Consider the following 22,064-nt stretch of genomic DNA (forward strand, 5'->3'; position numbering starts at 1 on the left):
GGGCTCAGGTATTTCCCTGTCTCGCTGAGGTTGCACGAAACGGTAACCGTGCAATGACGCTATTAAAAGCGCAACCTTGTGGTACCTAAGCAGTTTCAGTGCCGTTGTCCCTTTGCGTCTCCGGTGGATTCACGCTTGACTGTGGCCCTAAGGGGGACCACACGGTATCCAGATTAAACAAGGCCACTCTGATGCCCACGGAGGATTCTCCGGTGCTTAGAGACCTGGCGGATAGGCGGGTGGAATCTCTTACCTGCCACTGCTATATGGCGGCAGGTTCCTTGATGAAGCACGTGTTCACCTCAGTAATGGTCTCTCAGGCTGTGGTGGAGTGGACTAAGGTGCTCAGACGCACCCTTGTGGCTATTCCGCCTCTCCTGCTACTTTGGAGATGGTGGACCAAATTGTTCAGGCTGTTTTATACCTGTGTGATGCGGCCCCTTTAGTCTCCCGCTTATCTGCTGTCGCAGTGATGCTCCGTTACATGGTGCGGCGGTAGAGCTGGTCGGCTGACCAGACTTTCAGGAAGACTGAGTCTGACATCCCTTATGCAGGGAATCGCCTTTTTGGGGACTTCCTGGACGAGTTGGTTAAGGGGGGTCACTAGGGGTAAAAGCACTCTGCTGCCCCATGTGTCCAAGGGTAAGTTTTTCCGCGGTAAGCTGGGCCCTTCCTTTAAACCTAACCAGGGGTCCTTTCGTGCCTTTAAGGCACAAGACAAGGGCACATTTTTCAAGGCCTCTGGTGGCCAGAAGAAGCCTTGGGCGGGCAAGTCAAAGCTGCCCACACTGACATGGTGGCTTATTCCGCCTCGACATGAAGGGGCGCCCTCACCCGTTTCAGGGGAGGGGGGGACGTCTGCGCTGTCTTCCTGAACCTTGGCTGAGGTGGGTTCAGGAACTCATTCGGTCGGGGTACAAGATCAGATTCCGATCGCGCCCAGCAGACAGATTCTTATCCTCAAATCTTCATTTGACCCCCAGATCGCTTTCACGATCTTCAACGGCCGGTTCAGGATCTCCTCGCCCATGGGTTGATTGTCCCGGTGCCACATTGGGACAGATTTCGGGGGTCTTACTCGAATCTGTTCGCGGTGCCCCGGACGGGGGGCAAGGTGCGTCCGAGTCTGGACTTAAAGTTTCTAAACCGCTTCGTACGGGTTCAAAAATTCCGTATGGAATCCCTTCGATCGGTGGTGGCCTCCCTGAGCCCAGGAGATTTCCTGGCTTCCATCGACCTCAAGGATGCGAATCTCCATATCCTTGTATTCGAGGGTCATCAGAGGTACCTCCGATTCGCAATTGCAGAGGAGCACTTTCAGTTTGTGGCGTTTCTTTCGTCCTCGCTTCGGCTCCAAGGGTGTTTACCCCACAGTGTTGGCTCCTGTTCTGGCCCGGTTGTGGGCGCAGGGGATCGTAATCTTTGGATATCTGGACGATCTCCTGTTAAGGTCAAGTTCCAGTCCAACTCTGTTGCGCGCTTGGTCAACCACGTTTCAGGCACTCCAGGAGTTCGGGGTGGACCATCAGTTTTCAGAAGTCGACTTTGTCCCCTTCTGTTCGTCTCCCTTACCTGGGGATGGTTCTGAACTCCGGTCTCTGCTTAACGAGGTCAGGTCCCTCAGGGACAATGTATCCTCATCACTCAGGACCTGCATGCGGTCCCTGGGATTGATGGTGTCAGCCTTCGAGGCAATACCGTTTGTACTGTTCCACACACGATCTCTGCAAGCGGAGATCCTGGCCAGGGGGGACAGGCATCCTCAGTCCTTGGAAAGGAGGATATCTTTGTGTCGCCAGGTCAGAGCGGATCTTCTGTGGTGGCTCCAGTCTCCGTCTCTGACGGAAGGGAAATCCTTCCGGCCGTTGTTATGGACGGTGATGTTCACCACGGATGCCAGCCTGTCGGGCTGGGGTGGCGTTCTGGGCAATTTGTCTGCCCAGGGCACTTGGTCAGAGGAGGTGTCCTCCCTACCATTACATGTCTTGGAAATGCGAGCGATCAAACTTTTGTTTGCTCCGTTGGTCGGATCGTCTTCCGGGCCACCCTGTGCAGGAGCATACGGACAACACCACTGCGGTGGCGTACATTGATCACCAAGGGGGCACCATGAGTGCCCGGGCGGGTATGGAAGTGGCTGAGATTCTGTCTTGGGCCGAGATGCTTTCGGCAGTTCACATTCCGGGTGTGGAAAACTGGCAGGCCGACTATCTGAGTCGCCAGACCCTTGACCAGGGGTTATGGTCCCTACATCCGGAGAGGTTTCAGATGCTGTGTGCGATGGGGATCCCCGGATCCTCTAAACAACAAGGTGGGAAGGTCCATGGCAAGAACACTCGATCCTCTGGCAGCCGCCTCGGACGCGCTGGTGGTGCCATGGAATCAGCATCGCCTGATTTATGCCCCCCCCCCCCCGATCCGGTTGTTGTCACGGTTCCTTCGCAGGTTGGTCTCGGAACCAAGGTTTGTGATCCTGGTGGCCCCGGACTGGACGCGCCGGTCTTGGTACGCGGACATCATGCAAATGGTCATCGAGCCTCCCTGGCGGCTCCCCTTAAGAGACTATCTGTTGTCTCAGGGGCCGATCTTCCATCCTGCTTTACAGTCGCTGGCTTTGACGGCGTGGCTGTTGAAAGCCAGGTCTTGGGAGATCGAGGTGTTAAGTTCATGTTAAGTTCAAATGTTAAGTTTGAGCCATGAAATAATCTAAGCCAATCAGGTTTGCATCTGTTCAGGTAAGCTTTACTGAGATTACTTGCGCAAGGACCACATCTCATACAGAGAGCATGTGATGCCTTATACATTTTTGATGCATCCTTTTATAGAGAGTTATCACAGTAAAACCTATGGCGGGCATAGGTCCAAAAACATAGTCATACAAGATTACACAATATTTCATAATACAGCCTTTGTTGATTATTTAGCAAAGTTCTTGGTCATCTTGCTCTAGGAGCAGGATGGGAGTATGACAATTAAAAATGATGCATAATATGCAATTAATGGCCGGTTACTGGAACTATAATTATCTAAGCCAATATATATTTGTTTATCTGTTATTCCGGAAAGTTAGGGAAGTTCTCTTGGCAGAACATCTCATGTTATAGTTGACACATATTCATAATAAAGACAACATAACAGACTAAAGACTGAATTTCTAAAACTGTGATGTTTAAATATATTCAGGGATTAAGAGTGGACTCTAGACTGCTATACTGAATATGGATACATGAATACATAACATAAAAGTCTTTAAGAGTCCTCCATATGTTCTCATCTTGACAGAGGTCTCTCATCGGCGGTCATTCCTACCTTGCTTACAGCTAGGAAGGCCTCGTCCGGTAGGATTTATTATCGTACCTGGAAGGCTTACTTCGTCTGGTGCGAATCGCAGGATTTCCATCCTCGCTCCTTTTCGGTGGTGAGGGTGTTGGCCTTCCTGCAATCCGGTGTGGACCAACGTCTTGCACTGACCACTATTAGCTATCTGCACTAGCCATTCTTTTCCAGCGCCCCTTGGCGTCAAATTCCTTGATCTGCACCTTTTATTAAAGGTTTATTATTATTGGGACTTGAAATTAGTTCTGTCCGTTTTGCAACGTCCTCCCTTTGAGAACATCCAGGAGATTCCTCTGCCGGCGCTATCACGAAAAGTCACCTTTCTGTTGGCGATCACATCTGTTCGCAGAGTGTCGGAGTTGGCGGCCCTATCTTGCCGCTCCCCTTATCTGGTGGTTCATAGGGATAAGGTGGTCTTGCGACCTCGTCAATCCTTCTTTGCGAAGGTGTTGTCTGAATAACATCTCACTGAGGACATTGTCTTACCTTCGCTGTGTGCGAATCCTAAGCATCCTAATGAGTTTGCCTTGCATTCTTTGAATGTTTGTCAGGGCGATCTGGGTTTACCTGTCTACCGAATCCTTCAGAAAGTCGTATTTTTTTTTTTTTGTCCTTCCTGAGGGACCTCGGAAGGGTATGGCTGCATCTGTGGCAACCATTTCTGTTTGCTTCAGACGGATGGTTGTACAGGCTTAGGGGACAGGTTCCGTCCTTCCCTGTCACGGCGCACTCATCCGAGCGGTGGGTGCATCTTGAGCCTTTCGCCATCTGGCGTGGGTGTCCCGGGTGTGCAAAGCGGCGACCCTGGTCATCCGTGCACACCTTTAGAAAATATTGCAAAAATTTACAAACTTGATGTTTAGGCATTGGCAGATGCCTCCTTTGGCTGCAAGTTTCTGAGTGCGGCAGTACTTTGGGGGAGACATGGCGTTTTTAGCCTTTCCCGTCCTGTTGGGGTTTTTTTTTCCCCCTTGGTTATTTTGCCTTCCTGGGTTTGTTTGCTCCTGTTGAGCTTTCCTGTTACCCAGTGGGTTACCTTTCTGGTTCAGATATGGTTCTTTTATCTGACCTTGGGTGCTGCGTTGCCTTTGCGACAGGTTGCGTTTCCCACCCCCTCATGTCTACACTGCTTTTGGACATCCCATAAGTGAAGACTGAGTGGGTGGCGACTGTCAGAGGACGTAAGAGAAAATAGAATTTTTGTAAGAACTTACCGTAAAATTCTTTTCTCGGGAGTCCTCTGACAGTTGCTGCCCCCACCCTTCTGGTTTTTGGATCTGGGGGTTGTTGCCTTCTGGTACTGCTTGCTACGAAACTGAAGTAATATCAGATTTGGGTTGCTGGTAATGGCTGTAGGATGGCCCCCTTGTGGCGTGCTGAGGTACAAAAATTTTTTTGTATTAACTGAATTATCTGCCTAGCCTGCTTCTGCAGAGTGCGCGATTACCCATTAGTGAAGGCTAATACCATCGGGCGGCGACTGTCGGAGGACTCAGAGAAAATAATTTTACGGTAAGTTCATACAAAAATTCTATTGTTCACGCATGCCATGGGTATATGTGAAATGACACCCCAAAATACATTCTGCTGCTTCTCCTGAGTACAGGGATTAGGGCTGAAACAACTAATCGATTAATCGACAACTAATCGCTTATGAAAATAGTTGTCAACTATTTTCATAATCGATTAATCGGTCAGCCGATTAGTTGTCCTGCATACAGAATGCAGTATTTGTTTACATATCAGAAAATACAGTGCAACGCACTTACAGCTCAGTACACCGTCCATACATGTATGTAGATGGCCGAGAACCTGTGAATGTGTGAGGAGCAATGCCTCATGGGAAATGTAATCCTGGGCAAGAGCAGGAACCAAGTGATTTCTAAAGGCAGAGGTTTTTTTTAACCTTGCTATACAAGGTACACTATACAGTACTATACTTTGCTGATTCCTTTGCTGATGCACTTTGAAGGCAGGAGGGGCCAGAAGTGCCATGGGGGGGGGGGGGCAGAAGAGGAGAATCAGTGCTGGTCTGTGCAAAATCATTGTTATGCTGTTAAAAAGAAAAAATCCAACGTTTACAAAAACTTTAACCACTTAAGACACGAAGATTTTACCCCCTTCCTGACCAGGGTTTTTTTTGCGATTTGGCACTGCGTGACTTTAACGGACAATTGCGCGGTCGTGCGACGCTGTACCCAAATTAAATTGATGTCCTTTTTTCCCACAAACAGATTTCTTTTGGTGGCATTTGATTACCTGTGCGTTTTTTTTTTTTTTTTTTTTGTGGGACTTTGACATTGCGGCGGACAGATCAGACCCTTGACGGACATTTTTTACACTTTTTTGGGGGTACCAGTGACATTACTACAGTAATCAGTGCTATACATATGCACTGTTACTGTAAAAATGACACTGACAGGGAAGGGGTTAAGTGTGTCCCTAGGGGCGTGCTTCTAACTGTTATGGGATGTGGCTGTTTGTGTAACTACAGAGATATACGATCCTGCATAGCAAAAACCATATGATCTCTGCACTTACACAAAGGAGAATGACAGGCGGCTTTGTTTACATTAGCCGCCTGCCTTTCTCCATCTGTAACGGACGATCGCGATTGACCGGCGGACACCGGGTCCGCCGGTCACACGCGGGGATCAGTGAGAGAGCGCGCGCTCGCCCCCTATTGGCTCGCAGGCAAGTGACGTACCCATACGCCACTTTGCCTGCACGGGGCTGACCGCCGCAGTATATGTACTTGCGCCGGTCGGCAAGCCGTTAATGGCTCTGTGCAGGGAAGATGAGCATCTGAACACAGAAGGTGGAGGCCGATAGACTAGAGGTGATATAAGGCATTACAATTACATTTAAATTAAAATTTTACTAGTATTGTGCATTATATTTAAAATTATTGCATCCATGAAAAAAAGTCTCCGCTTTCAGTACTACTTTAATATGAAAATGTTATTTTCCCCCTCCACCCTTCATATAGCTTCATGTCTGACTCCCAGTTAAAATTTCCTGCATACCCGACTTCTGGGCATATTTTTTTATATACATAACCATAATACAAGGTATTACTTTCACTGTTTCACAGTAGAAATTATAATTGTATTACAGTAGCGATATCTGCTGTTTTTTTACTATAAAGGGCTATTTTTTTTTTTTTTTTTTAAACCCCATCATGACAGGTGATAAAAAAAAAAGCACGCTGCTGCACAGGCTGCTGCTACTAAATGCTGCCCATACATGTATTGCATTTTTGGACAAAAATATTTGCATCTATATTTGTACAAAAATGATTTGTATATTCGTTGAATGGACGAGTGCTGTTTGAAAATCCCACTTGCTTTTAATATTCAATTTTAAAATAAATATAGCAAACTATAGCAGGTGTGTGTGATTCCTGCGCTGTCAGGAGTATTTGAATATCCTTAATGCTGCACTACTGATACTGAACAGTTTGACAAATACTATAGTGGGGATAGTGGTGCGCTTTAAGGTCTAAGAATAGATGTATAAAAATGTGAAAAAATGATAATGAATCTGTGTTCAGTATTAGTGATTGATCTGGCTGAAAAAATATATATATGTCTGTGGTGTTTCTTTAGAAAGTGTATATAAAAATAAATCCTGTTGAAGAAAGTGCTAGGTGCTTCAGTTCCTAATCCAAACTACAGTATATAAATCCAGTAAAAATTATATCCTCAAAATAAATGTGCGATTTCTATTGTCACATACACAATTGTGCTTGTAAAAGTGCTAAGTGCTTCCTAAAATCACCTTGTTCATAAAACAATCAATAAGAAGTGTATTCAATCCACATAAATGTGCACTAATATATAAAAACATTCCATCAAAATAAATAAGCGATTTCTATTGTGACATAGATAATAGTGCTCATAAAAAGTGCTGGGTGTTTCCTAAAATCACGTTTTTTAAAAAATATAATCTATAGAATGTGTCCAATCAGCAAAAATAGGTATTCATATAATCTTTAAAATTCTGTATCAAAGAGTCCAAAACTACTTAAAAGTTATATTCCAATCCTTTTTCTTATTGTAGACGCTCTTAACGTGGATATAGTGACTTTGTTTCCTCCACCTTGTGCCACTTCTAGGTGTACTAAACTCTCACCTTTATATCAGAGATAATGCGTCTGTAGTATATCTCCAGGGTCTCTGGGGTACTGGCTGTTATTCCTCTCCTTTATCGATGTCCGCTTTAACTCTGGGTCTCCAGCGCAGGTTCCCAGTGTGTCAGGGTCTCCTGGAGTCTTATCCGATAATTACCTTTAGGTACGGTCTCCTCGTGACGTAACGCGAAGGAGGAGCCATATACCCGGAAGTGACGTATCGGACGGAACTCAATCTCCACAGCGTTCCTGTCTCTGTATATGCTGAACACAAGTTAACCAACTGTAAGTGTAATTCTGAATGTGTGGGAATAAAACACAATACTGCACCATGATAGCCCTGTTTTTTCTGAGATAAAAAGGGAGGATAGTGTGAGGAGACTGTACCTAAAGGTAATTATCGGATAAAACTCCAGGAGACCCTGATACACTGGGAACCTGCGCTGGAGACCCGGAGTTAAAGCGAACATCGATAAAGGAGAGGAATAACAGCCAGTACCCCAGAGACCCTGGAGATATACTACAGGCGCATTATCTCTGATATAAAGGTGAGAGTTTAGTACACCTAGAAGTGGCACAAGGTGGAGGAAACAAAGTCACTATATCCACGTTAAGAGCGTCTACAATAAGAAAAAGGATTGGAATATAACTTTTAAGTAGTTTTGGACTCTTTGATACAGAATTTTAAAGATTATACGAATACCTATTTTTGCTGATTGAAGACACTTTTTCTATAGATTATATTTTTTAAAAAGGTGATTTTAGGAAACACCCAGCACTTTTTATGAGCACTATTATCTGTGTCACAATAGAAATCGCTTATTTATTTTGATGGAATGTTTTTATATTAGTGCACATTTATGTTGATTGAATACACTTCTTATTGATAGTTTTATGAACAAGGTGATTTTAGGAAGCACTTAGCACTTTTACAAGCACAATTGTGTATGTGACACAATAGAAATCGCACATTTATTTTGAGGATATAATTTTTACTGGATTTATATACTGTAGTTTGGATTAGGAACTGAAGCACCTAGCACTTTCTTCAACAGGATTTATTTTTATATACACTTTCTAAAGAAACACCACAGATATATATATATATATATATATATATATATATATATATATATATATATATATATATATATATATATATATATATATATATATATATATATATATATATATATATATATATATATACGTGTGTGTATGTATGTATATATATATATATATATATATATATATATATATATATATATAATATATATATATATATATAATGTGTATATATATATATTTTCAGCCAGATCAATCACTAATACTGAACACAGATTCATTATCATTTTTTCACATTAAAATAAATATAACTTCTGAGCAAAAACCACATACACTATTTGAAGATTATCTATAAAGAATAATTTAAACCTGCGCTTCCTTCCAAAATGTGTCAAAACGTGAATAAATAAATGGAATATGATGCAGCTGCTGTTACACTAAGTAAAAACTTAGACAGTAAATGTGAAATCAATATTAAAACAGCGCTAGCATAAAACCGAAATTAATGATAAAAAAATTTGGGCATTAGAATAAATATTGTGCATAATGTGAAAAAAATTATATAAATACATAAATGACAATTGTCGTGAAAAAGAAGTCCTTTCATTAAAAGTGATCAATAAAATCCAAGGTGCTCCAGTGCAAAACAGAAGATAAAGTGCTCCAGTTAACAGTGACCTCTGCAGGTTCCCCACTCACCAGAACAACGGATAAAAACAGCCTGTAATCACTGGGATAGTGTAAAAGGACTTCTAAGGAATGCCGAGTTGTTGCAGGTATTTCTTAAATAAGGGTGGCCCGAGTTTCCTCCATAGACAAACTGAATGGGTAAACAAGCAGAGTATTGTATACAGATTGCTGTGGATGCCGCTATTGGCCCCAGATGTCAGTGACGAAACGCGTAGAGAAGCAACACAACGTCAGTCGTCTCTTCCGGTTAGTTGGTTTCGGTCCGTGGAACGCGGAAGCGCTGGGCGGCCGAACACCTAAGAACATCCGAGGAGCTGATCGTGAACTTCCCAACAGTGAGTTTATACCACTTTTTCCCGATATACAGTTTTACTACGCCATGAAAGTCCTTTTGTCTTTTGTATATTGACTCTTTAGAGGATTACCACTGAGAAATTGTCAATAGCCGAGCCTCACACAGCAGCTCAAAACGTGCAGCATATCACTAGAGGCAGAATGAAACATTGGGAAAACTACCAACGGAGCCCTACTTGGTAAAAGGGAGTAAGCCTGGTAAGTGCTTTACCACCGGGTATTAGCACTTGCACTCCCAGCACGCGCCCAGTAGGTGCCACTCACGCACAGATTGGAATCTTATCACTCCAACGGCTATAATTATACTGTTTTCACCACCAATATGGGGACATAACAATAAATAAATATATTTGCAGCAATATTCACCTATTTACTTATCCTTTTTGCACTATCTTAGCACTTTGGCACCTTATTAAGCAACACCAGCTGGGTCTTTCACAATTTTGTATCCAGAAAACTGGCACATTAATTGATTTGTACCACATCAATATTGGCACAAGTGCACTTTATTCATTTGGTCCAGCAAGCAGACTATATTCTGCAGCACATTGCACTTTGTTTTATTTCAGCACACGTTGGCCCACGGGCTAACCTTTTGAGCACAGTGCACTTTTTATACTTTTACACAGGTTCATATCCTATATTTTACAATTTATAGTTCTTGCACAATGTTGGTTTGTGCAAGGTGGTAGCGCCATATACCAACATTTTTAACCCCCTCTATCTCTTACCCTAGTGGTAAGTTGGAGGCAGCAGAACCACCGCCCTTAACACCTTTTTACCCACGTGCATGTATTTGTGTTATACACACACTCTATAGCGCAGGTATACCCAATTTATCTAACACCTGTCTGTTTTGTCAGTGCTTATCCAGCATATATTTTGCTGAAGTGTTGGTTTGCGGATCAAATTTTCTAAGAAGGCCTTAACGGATCTCCCTTTTCAAGGGGATTGCCTGTTTGGCACTGCCCTGGATGACATCATATAAGATATAAGGGTATCATGGGGGGGGGGGGGCAAAGAGTATTTTCAAAGGCTAACAAAGGTAAGGACTCTCGTCGCAGAGTAGGGCTGCACGATATTGGGGAAAAAAAAATCACATTGCGATATTTATTTTTTCCCCAACTATATATATTGCGATATTTTTTTGCGGCGGATCCTCTTTGTCGTGTAGGGAACTGGGTGGGAAGTATCACAGCAGGTTAACCACTTTACCACCGGAGGATTTTGCTGTCTTCCGTCCAGGCCACTTTTAGCGATTCGGCGCTGTGCAACTTCAACTGACAATTGCGCGGTCGTGCGACGCCGTACCCAAACGAAATTTACGTCCTTTTTTTCCCACAAACAGAGCTTTCTTTTGGTGGTATTTGATCACCTGTGCGATTTTTACTTTTTGCGCTATAAACAAAAAAAGAGCGACAATTTTGAAAAAATAACAATATTTTTAACATTTTTTTTATATGAAATTCCCCCCAAAAAAGATGTAAAAACCAATTTTTTAAAAAATTTTTGGCCAATTTGTTTTCTGCTACCTATGTTTGGTAAAAAAAAATCGCAATAAGCGTATTTTGATTGGTTTGCGCAAAAGTTATTGCGTTTACTAACAAAGGGAAAGATTTCTGTCATTTTTTTGGTGTTTTTTTTTTTAACGCGTAATGGTGGCGATCTGCGATTTTTTTTTTTTTTTTTTTTTTTTTGGGACTGCGACATTGCGGCGGACAGATCGGACCTTTGACTGACATTTTTGACACTTTTGGGGGTACCAGTGACATTACTGCAGTAATCAGTGCTATATATATGCACTGTTACTGTAAAAATGACACTGGCAGGGAAGGGGTTCATTTTATTGGAGAGGGAGGGGTTAATGTATGCCTGGTGCTTACTGACGTGTAGGGGGGGAGGTGACTGAGTGAGTCATGGACAGATCGGATGTCCAGCTATGCTGAACAGTCCGATCTGTCACTCCCTGTCACTATGGAGATCCGCCCGCTTGTGTTTACACAGGCGGGCGGATCTCCACACTAGATCCCTGGCGATCGGGGCAGAGCAGCGGCGATCGCTGCTGCTCCTCCCCTGGCCCGACTCCCGCTGTGAATGAAAACAGCGGGAGCGAGCCTCCGGCGGCGCGCAAGCGCCGCCCAGAAGGGGGAGTGTCTGACGACGTTAATACTACGTCGTCAGACGATAACGAACCACTTTGCCGCAGTAGTACTACCGTACTCAGTCGGCAAGTGGTTAAGAAGACAGTGTGGTGGAAGGCAGAGAAGTCGGGACTCACAGTGAGTAGAAGAACACAGCCTGACATCCGTGGGGGGGCAGAGGGGGACGCGGCATCTTTTGATTTGGGGGAGAGGGGAGTAAAAGAATATGTATTGGGGGGTGCTTTGGAAGGGGAGAGGACCCCCCCCTCCACCAGCAGAAGTAATCTCTCCTCCCAAAGCACCTCCCAATACATGTCCTCTTGCGCCCCCCCCCCCCCCCCCAAAATCACTCCATGTGTGCTTCTTGCCCTCCACTGTATCTACAGGTCCTTCTCAAAAAATTAGCATATTGTGATAAAGTTCATTATTTTCTGTAATGTACTGATAAACATTAGACTTTCATATATTTTAGATTCATTACACACAACTGAAGTAGTGCAAGCCTTTTATTGTTTTAATATTGATGATTTTTGGCATACAGCTCATGAAAAAACAAAATTCCTATCTCAAAAAATTAGCATTTTTTATCCAACCAATAAAAGTGTTTTTAATACAAAAAAAGTCAACCTTCAAATAATTATGTTCAGTTATGCACTCAATACTTGGTCGGGAATCCTTTTGCAGAAATGACTGCTTCAATGCGGCGTGGCATGGAGGCAATCAGCCTGTGGCACTGCTGAGGTGTTATGGAGGCCCAGGATGCTTCGATAGCGGCCTGGAGCTCATCCAGAGTGTTGGGTCTTGCGTCTCTCAACTTTCTCTTCACAACATCCCACAGATTCTCTATGGGGTTCAGGACAGGAGAGTTGGCAGGCCAATTGAGCACAGTAATACCATGGTCAGTAAACCATTTACCAGTGGTTTTGGCACTGTGAGCAGGTGCCAGGTCGTGCTGAAAAATGAAATCTCCATAAAGCTTTTCAGCAGATGGAAGCATGAATTGCTCCAAAATCTCCTGATAGCTAGCTGCATTGACCCTGCCCTTGATAAAACACAGTGGACCAACACCAGCAGCTGACATGGCACCCCAGACCATCACTGACTGTGGGTACTTGACACTGGACTTCAGGCATTTTGGCATTTCCCTCTCCCCAGTCTTCCTCCAGACTGGCACCTTGATTTCCGAATGACATGCACAATTTGCTTTCATCCGAAAAAAGTACTTTGGACCACTGAGCAACAGTCCAGTGCTGCTTCTCTGTAGCCCAGGTCAGGCGCTTCTGCAGCTGTTTCTGGTTCAAAAGTGGCTTGACCTGGGGAATGCGGCACCTGTAGCCCATTTCCTGCACACGCCTGTACACGGTGGCTCTAGATGTTTTTACTCCAGACTCAGTCCACTGCTTCCGCAGGTCCCCTCAAGGTCTGGAATCGGTCTTTCTCCACAATCTTCCTCCGAGTTCGGTCACCTGCAGCGTTTTCTGCCACACTATTTCCTTCCCACAGACTTCCCACTGAGGTGCCTTGACACAGCACTCTGAGAACAGCCTATTCGTTCAGAAATTTCTTTCTGTGTCTTACCCTCTTGCTTGAGGGTGTCAATGATGGCCTTCTGGACAGCAGTCAGGTCGGCAGTCTTACCCATGATTGCGGTTTTGAGTAATGAACCAGGCTGGGAGTTTTTAAAAGCCTCAAGAATCTTTTGCAGGTGTTTAGAGTTAATTAGTTGATTCAGATGATTAGGTTAATAGCTCGTTTAGAGAACCTTTTCATGATATTCAAATTTTTTGAGATAGGAATTTTTGGTTTTTCATGAGCTGTATGCCAAAAATCATCAATATTAAAACAATAAAAGGCTTGCACTACTTCAGTTGTGTGTAATGAATCTAAAATATATGAAAGTCTAATGTTTATCAGTGCATTACAGAAAATAATGAACTTTATCACAATATGCTAATTTTTTGAGAAGGACCTGTATAACAATACACAGACCTCAGATCATCAGCGCGGCTCTGGCAGTGAAATCTCCCTCCTCCCGGGTTCCTTCTCCTGTCTGTTTACATCTGAACATGTGCAGGGGGAGGGGGATGCTCAGTAAGATGTGCGGGCTGCCATTGGGGAGAGAGGTGTCTGCTGTTACAGGAGGATGATAGCTGCGAGTGGGACTCCGGGCTGCAGATGTCCCGTGTGCCCCCTCCCCCTCCCTTTGGCAGCGCTGTGTGTGATAGTTCACACTTCTCTGCCTTCCACACACACTGTTTTCTATCGCATGTTCCGGCGATGTGACTTGCCCAGGCTCACCACACAATGTCTATGTGAACATCGACTATCGTTCAGCCCTATCGCAGAGGCATAGTCCTTTAGGATTTCGGGTGGCACCAAGCGACCCTGGTCTTGCCAGTAAAAGTCCGGTTTTTCTAGACCTTCGGGCAAGGCCTACTCGGCCTGAAGGTGCGTCCTCACCCGTATCTGGGATGGGCGGACGTCTTTGCAGGTTCTCGGACCTACGACTGGCCCGAATCCCAGACATCTGGGTTCAGGAGGTCATACGATCCGGCTACAAGATCGAGTTTCGATACTTTCTCCGGTAAGGTTTTTCCCTTTCAATGTACGGCTGTACCCGGATCGCTTGCTGGTGCTTTATGGAACAGTGGAGGATCTGATTCTACAAGGTTGGACCTAATGGCCCTAGATGGTTGTGTGCTAATCAAAAATTCAAGATGGTATCGGTTCGCATGATGGTGGCTTCCCTACATCAGAGGGATTCCTGGCCTCTATAGACGTCAAAGATGCCTACCTTCACATACCCTTGTGTGCAGGACCCCAATGGGTTCTCCAGTTTGCCGTAGGAGAGGCTCACTATCAGTTTGTGGTATTACCCTTTGGTCTCGCCTCTGCTCCTCGGGTCTTCACAAAGGTGATGGCTCCCGTCCTGGCGTTGTTGTGACAGCGGCGGTAATCGGTCTTGGGTTACCTGGACTATCTGCTTCTCCGTGCGTAGTCCCTCACGGTGCTGACAATGAATTTGGAAATCGCCATGAGAACTCAGTATCAGCTGCTGTCTGCCTTTCTTCCCCTCAAGTTGCTGCCAAGACGTCTTCACAGGATCAATCCGAGAGGGATTCCGGTCATTCTTGTGGCTCCAGACTGGCCTCGCCGAGCTTGGTACGCCGACCTGGTCAGGCTAGTCAGACGCTCCTTGGAAACTTCCTCACAGGGAGGATCTACTGTCTCAAAGGCCAATCTTCCATTCTGCTTTACGGTCGCTGGCTTTTACAGCTTGGCTGTTGGAAGCCAGGTGCTGAAGGACAGCGGATTGTCTGCTTCAGTAAATCCTGCTCTGCTTAAAGCAGTGGTTCTTAACCTTGTTGGAGGTACTGAACCCCACCAGTTTCATATGCGCATTCACCGAACCCTTCTTAATTGGAAAAATAAAATGATTTTTTTCAAATTCAAAACCTAGGTATATATTATTTTAGGTATATATTTATACATAGGTGCACAAAATGAACAAAACCATTAAGAACAAAGAACAAAACCATTAAAACATGATTTTCACACAAAAACAAAAACATAATAATGAATATTTACTGCAAATTAGTGTGACTTCTGCTGTTGTCTTTCAGAGACCAGTTCAGAAATGCGGGGCTTTATCTTGGCAAGTGCCACTCTCATGTCATTATCATGTCTCATGTCACCTCACCCTGGCCTACTGTAAGGGGGGATCTATATGGGGGACGGGACCTCACCTCACCCTGGCCTGCTGTAAGGGGGGATCTATATGGGGGACCTGGTCCCCCATATAGATCCCCCTTACAGCAGGCCAGGGTGAGGTCCCCCATATAGATCCCAGGTCCTCCATATAGATCCCCCCCTTACAGCAGGCCAGGGTGAGGTGAGGTCCCGTCCCCCATATAGATCGCCCCCTTACAGCAGGATAGGGTGAGGTCCGGACCCTGGCCTGCTGTAGGGGGGGATCTATATGGGGGACCCCAGAGTGACCTAACCTCACCCTGGCCTGCTGTAAGGGGGATCTATATGGGGGACCCCAGAGTGACATAACCTCACCCTGGCCTGCTGTAGGGGGGGATCTATATGGGGGACCTCACCTCACCCTGGCCTACTGTAAGGGGGGATCTATAAGGGGGATCATGTCCCCCATATAGATCCCCCCTTACAGCAGGCCAGGGTGAGGTGAGGTCCCATCCCCCATTTAGATCTCCCCCTTACAGCAGGCCAGGTTCCCCATAAAACAGATCCCCTTTACATAGTCTTCTCAGTGTTCTCACAGTCAGTCAGACAGTCAGTCACTAGACTAGTATAGCCAGTACTACTCCAGTCCTACCTTTTTTTCACCTGTGTCCCGACTCCCGATCACAGGCTAGGTTTTCCTCCTGCAGGCTGCAGCACCACTGTCACCACAGGCTCTCTGGCCTCTCACCTGCCGGCTTCTTCTACTGCTGCGGCTGCCTGGCCTGGTGGTTCTCTCCCGCGCTGCGCTGGGCGGCCGCTGCACAGGTTAGTCCCTCCCCCAGACAGTCCCTCTCCGCACCGCACGGCTGGCCTGTCTACCCCCCCCCCCCCCCAACCACTCCACAGTGGGCGATGCCGGCTCCGGCTGGATCAGATTCGGCCGGGAGCCGAGCTGCACAGCCAGCAGTGAGAGCGAGCCAGGGGCAGAGAGCTGCGAGTGCGATCAGACTCCGCGGGTGGCGGCGGCCACCCTATCATGACAGAGTGAGTGACATGACACTGCGGAGCGGATGCGCCCCCCCCATGTTGCGCCCGGCCCCCCCTGCACCCTCCATGCTACGCCACTGGATGTTATGTATTTCCATGATGACGGCGCGGAGCGGGAGCGGAAGGACATGCCCGAAACTGGAGAAATAGTCCCTGACAGCGAAGTGGTACTAGCGGAGGGTGTGCCGAACCCTCGAGACTGACCCACCGAACCCCTGGGGTTCGATCGAACCCAGGTTAAGAACCACTGGCTTAAAGCATGGGTGTCCAACCTTTTGGCTTCTCTGGGCCACATTGAGCATAGAGAAATTTTCCCGGGCCGCATATTAAATATATACTATAGTTAAGGTATATAAGTAATAAAACGCCGTTGCGCCCTTACTGCACCACCCCCCCCACCCCCCACACACACACACTAATTGGAATCAGTATACGGAGGTTTACTTCTGAGAGAAAATAAAGGAACACTCTAACCACCATGACCATGTCAGTGATTTGAAGTGGTCATGGTGGGAGGAGTCAGGAACACTGCATATGCTGGGATACTTAGTTATGTGCTGGGGGATAGTTGCCCCTGTAGCACCTATGACTTAGGCAGCCAGAAAATGGCATGTCATTATTCATACATGTATGAACAAGGAAATGGCATATTATGATAAAACACAACTAATTATTAAAAAACATATTGCAACAATTTACACACGCTAATGCACATACCTTTTCTACTTATTTTGCAGACTGCTGGTGGTTACTACTGGTGGGTAATGCTGGCAGGTAGTGTTGGTGGGTAATGCTGGCGGTTACTGCTGACGGGTCCTTCTGGCGGTTACTGCCAGGACCAAAAGGCGATGGCCAGCAGGGCCAGCAGGACCAACAGGCCACGGCCAGCAGGACCAACAGGCCACGGCCAGCAGGACCCACAGGCCACGGCCAGCAGGACCCACAGGCCACGGCCAGCAGGACCCACAGGCCAACTGCCAGCAGGACCCACAGGCCAACTGCCAGCAGGACCCACAGGCCAACTGCCAGCAGGACCCACAGGCCAACTGCCAGCAGGACCCACAGGCCAACTGCCAGCAGGACCCACAGGCCAACTGCCAGCAGGACCCACAGGCCAACTGCCAGCAGGACCCACAGGCCAACTGCCAGCAGGACCCACAGGCCAACTGCCAGCAGGACCCACAGGCCAACTGCCAGCAGGACCCACAGGCCAACTGCCAGCAGGACCCACAGGCAATCAGGACCCACAGGCCATGGCCAGCTCCCAGCTGGACCCAGAGACCATAGCCAGCTCCCAGCAGGACCCACAGGCAGTGGCCAGCAGGACCCACAGGCAGTGGCCAGCAGGACCCACAGGCAGTGGCCAGCAGGACCCACAGGCAGTGGCCAGCTCCCAGCAGGACCCACAGGCAGTGGCCATCAGGACCCACAGGCTATGGCCCGCACCAGACAACCAGACAGTATTGAAGGCTATTTACTATTTTAGGGTTACTGGGTGGGCAGGGTACGGGGGCAGGGTAAATGGGGTGTATGGGGGGGATGGAATGTAGGGTTAGGTGGGGGTGTCAGGGTCTCTCACCTCAGTAATGCCGATTCCAGCTCCTTGCACGGCCTCCTGGAAGGTGGTGACATCTTCCTCTGCCTGCCTCCAGTCCAAAGATTATGGGAGTTTTATAAGTTCGCTGTTCTCATCTGTTTCACTGCTGCAGACATACATGACCCGTCCCCTCGCGCCCCGCCTCTGCTCGCTTCAAGACTCTGGGAGTTGTAGTTTCCTGCTTCCTGATGCTCAGTTCTCTCCACCCACCGCCACCAAGAACTTGAGCACTGTCCGTACTACAACTCCCAGAATGCAGTGCAGCAGCAACTCAGCCAATCGGCGGCCGTGGCAGCCGATTTCCTCCAAAAAAAAAAAAAATGTCAATAGACGGCGGCCGCGAGAGCGGCTGTTTTGAATAAATGTTAGCGGGTGGGAGACTGGAATTCTGCGCTGGGCCGCATTGCCAGCGGCTCCGGGCCGCAGGTTGGACATGCCTGGCTTAAAGCAAAGCAAGTGACTTCTAGGAAGATTTATCATCATACGTTAGTCGTATATTGCGTGGTGTTGAGTATCTTTGGGCTCCCCCTCGCTCTTGGTGGCCTGGATCTTGGCTTTTTTTAAACAGGGAGTTGATCAAAAGTTGGCTTTGCATACTATCAAGGGTCAGGTTTTCTGCTTTGGCAATTTTCTTCCAAAGGCTGTTGGCCGCCCGTTTCCTGGTGCGTAACTTCATCCAGGTGGTGCGACACTTGGTACCTCAGGTGCGACCTCTGTCACCACCTTGGGACCTTGATTTGGTGCTGTCGGTTCTTCAAAAACCTCCTTTTGAAAGTATTCGGCAGATTACCCTGCCTACCTTTATCCCAGAAGGTGGCATTCTTGGTGGCTATCACTTCTGCGTGCAGTGTCGGCACTGGCGACGTTGTCCTGTCGTCCTCCCTATATGTTGGTTCATACAAAGTGGTACTTCGTCCGGATCCGTCCTTCCTTCTGCAGGTTGTTTCTAGTGTTCACTTAAAGGAGGACAATGTATTACCATCTTTGTGTCCTAAGTCCAAACATCCTAAGGACTGTACACTGCATACTCTGGATATAGTTTGGGTGATCGAGGTGTACTTGAGTTTTTTCTGTGAGTCAGATCCACTCATTTATGGCCCAAGTAAAGGGCTGCCTGTGTCTGCTGCAACGGTTTCCAGATGGGTCAGACAGACAGCGGTGCATGCCTATTCAATTAAGGATCAGGCTCTACCTTTCCGGTTTTGGCGCATTCTACTCAGGTGCTTCCTTGGCTTTTCGCCATACAGGCATCGGTGCTTCAGGTTTCAAGGCGGCTACCTGGTCTTCTGTTCACACCTTTACCAAATTTTATAAGGTGGATGTGCTGGCATCTGCAGATGCCTCTTTTTGCCGCAAGGTTTGTTGCATGCTGCCGTTTGGAGGGCCTTTTGGCCTTCCTTGAGGGTCTTTTACTTTATATTTCAGGTGGGCTTCATCTTGCTGTTCTGATGAGTCCTCTGTTACCTGGTTGGCTATGTTTAGCCTTTTCTGCTGTGTCCACCCCTCATTTTATGGCACTGCGTTGGGCGTCCCTACTGATGTGCATCAGGAACTGTGTCCATCAATGAACGATAGAGAACTGGGTTTTTGACTACCGTAAAATCCTTTTTGTTCATTGACTGACGCAGTACCCGCCCTTCCATTTTGAGTTGGGTTGGTATTACTTCTGACACTGATTTAAAACAAAACTGACATCCTATGCAGGAAGATGGAAGGTATACCCTCGGACTGCCCATAGGCGTAACCAGAACTTTTTTTCTGTCTAGTGTCGTACTGCGGTAGGGGGCGGTATAACCCTACTGATATGCATCAGGAACTGCGTCAGTCAATGAACTTAAGAGAAAAGGATTTTATAAGTCAAAAATCCAGTTTTCCTTGCATTCCTTGGATGTGGTTAGGTTTAATGTTTACTTGGCGGCTACTGAGTCTTTTGGAAAAATCTGCCTCGCCGTTTGTCCTCACGGACGGACATCGGAAAGAATTGGCTGAGTCTGCAGTAACCATATCCAGATGGCTCATGCAGATGGTGGTACAGGCGTATTCATTTATGGGTCAGGTTCCACCTTTTTCCTGTGAAGGCTTGTTCTAGGGCACTTAGTGCCTCTTGGGCTTGTCGCCATCAGGCGTCAGTGATAAAAGTTTGCAAGGTTGCAACTTGGTCACCTGTGCACATATTTATAAAATTCTACAAGGTAGATGTGTTGGCATCTTTTGGATGCTTCTTTTGGCTGCAAGGTTTTGTAGGCTGCTGTTTAAAAGAGTGTTTGTTCTCTGAGGGTGTGTTGTTTCTAGGCGAGCTCCAGTTGTTCCTGGTTGAGCTCCATGTTACCTGGTTAGGTATTTTCCCACCCCTCATGTTAATACTGCTTTGGGGACGTCCCAATGGTTAAGAATACAGTAATCCCCCGCTACATCGCGGTTCAGTTTTTGCGGTCCCGGTAATTCGCGGTTTTTTTTGTAATGTTATTTTACTATATAAATCATTAAAAATGAAATATTTTTGTGTTTTCCATAGCTCTTGCTATGTCTCTAAGTATCTTTTATGTGTTTAAATGAGTTTCTATTGTTTTAAAAGTGTGTTTAAAGACCTTAAAATGCTTCTACACGTACAGTGACAGTAAAAAAACATGCCTACAATGCATTTTAATAGGGTTTTTCTATTTCGCGGAATTTCACTTTTTGCGGCTGGGTCCGGAACGTAACCCCCGCAATGGAGGGGGGTTTACTGTATGGCGCTTCTTCTGTCAATGAACGATAGAGAGATGGATTTTTGACTTACCGTAAAATCCTTTTTTTTTTTTTTTTTCTGAAGTTCATTGGCAGACGCAAAACCTGCCCCTCCATTTCTGAGTGGGATGGATTTTTTTTTTTTTTTTTTCTTAACCCTGCTTGCAACAAAATTGAATCCTATAGCAGAGTGGGTGTATGCCTGCAGGGACTGCCCCTTAGGCGTGGTAAAGATTTTTCCTGCCTAGTGCCCTTTACGGTAAGTCAAAAATAAAGTTATTTTGTAAGTAACTTTTTAGCGGGTTATAAAGCAGTCATGGTAGTGCACTGTCTGTCCTTTCTGCCTTTAATACATATATAATCCTTGGGGGACGGGAGTTCATATCCTACCGAGGAGAGGAGTTGCTTATCTGGGTTGTGAGGAGATGAGGTTTCTAAACTGTTTAGATGTGAGCAGGCACCTTGCTTGGTGATGGATAATCAAAGTGCATGAAGATTAGGCACTGGGTGCTTTGAAACAGATAAGCATGTATTAGTGGAGGATTTCACTATTTATTTTACAACTCAATTGGATGTAGGGATCAACCAATTACAGTTGGGCAAAAAAGTATTTAGTCAGCCACCAATTGTGCAAGTTCTCCCACTTAAAAAGATGAGAGAGAGGCCTGTAATTTTCATCATAGGTATACTTCAACTATGAGAGACAAAATGAGAAAAAAAAAATCCAGAAAATTAAATTTTTCTGATTTTAAAGAATTTATTTGCAAAGTATGGTGGAAAATAAGTATTTGGTCAATAACAAAAGTTCATCTCAATACTTTGTTATATACCCTTTGTTGGCAATGACAGAGGACAAACGTTTTCTGTAAGTCTTCACAAGGTTTTCATGCACTGTTTCTGGTATTTTGGCCCTTTCCTCCATGCAGATCTCCTCCTAGAGCCGTGATGTTTTGTAGCTGTCGCTGGGCAACACGGACTTTCAACTCCCTCCAAAGGTTTTCTATGGGGTTGAGATCTGGAGACAGGCTAGGCCACTCCAGGACCTTGAAATGCTTCGTACGAAGCCACTCCTTCCTTGCTTGGGCGGTGTGTTTGGGATCATTGTCATGCTGAAAGACCCTGCCACGTTTCATCTTCAATGCCCTTGCTGATGGAAGGAGGTTTTTACTATAAATCTTACGATACATGGCCCCATTCATTCTTCCTTTGCATGGATCAGTCGTCCTGGTCCCTTTGCAGAAAAACAGCCCCCAAAGCATGATGTTACCCCCATGCTTCACAGTAG

At 46.2% G+C, this 22,064-nt stretch overlaps 1 protein-coding gene across 1 annotated transcript in view; it reads left to right on the top strand.

Moving 5' to 3' along the window:
* The window catches only part of CHAF1A (chromatin assembly factor 1 subunit A), a gene marked incomplete at its 3' end in the record, with an annotated part of 442,221 nt that overhangs the window by 40,222 nt on the left and 379,935 nt on the right, over window positions 1–22,064 (top strand). The gene's annotated exons all lie outside the window — the stretch shown is intronic.

The sequence above is a fragment of the Pelophylax lessonae genome (assembly GCF_965119305.1).
Source record: "Pelophylax lessonae genome assembly, chromosome: 1".
In the NCBI taxonomy this organism is placed as follows: domain Eukaryota; kingdom Metazoa; phylum Chordata; class Amphibia; order Anura; family Ranidae; genus Pelophylax; species Pelophylax lessonae.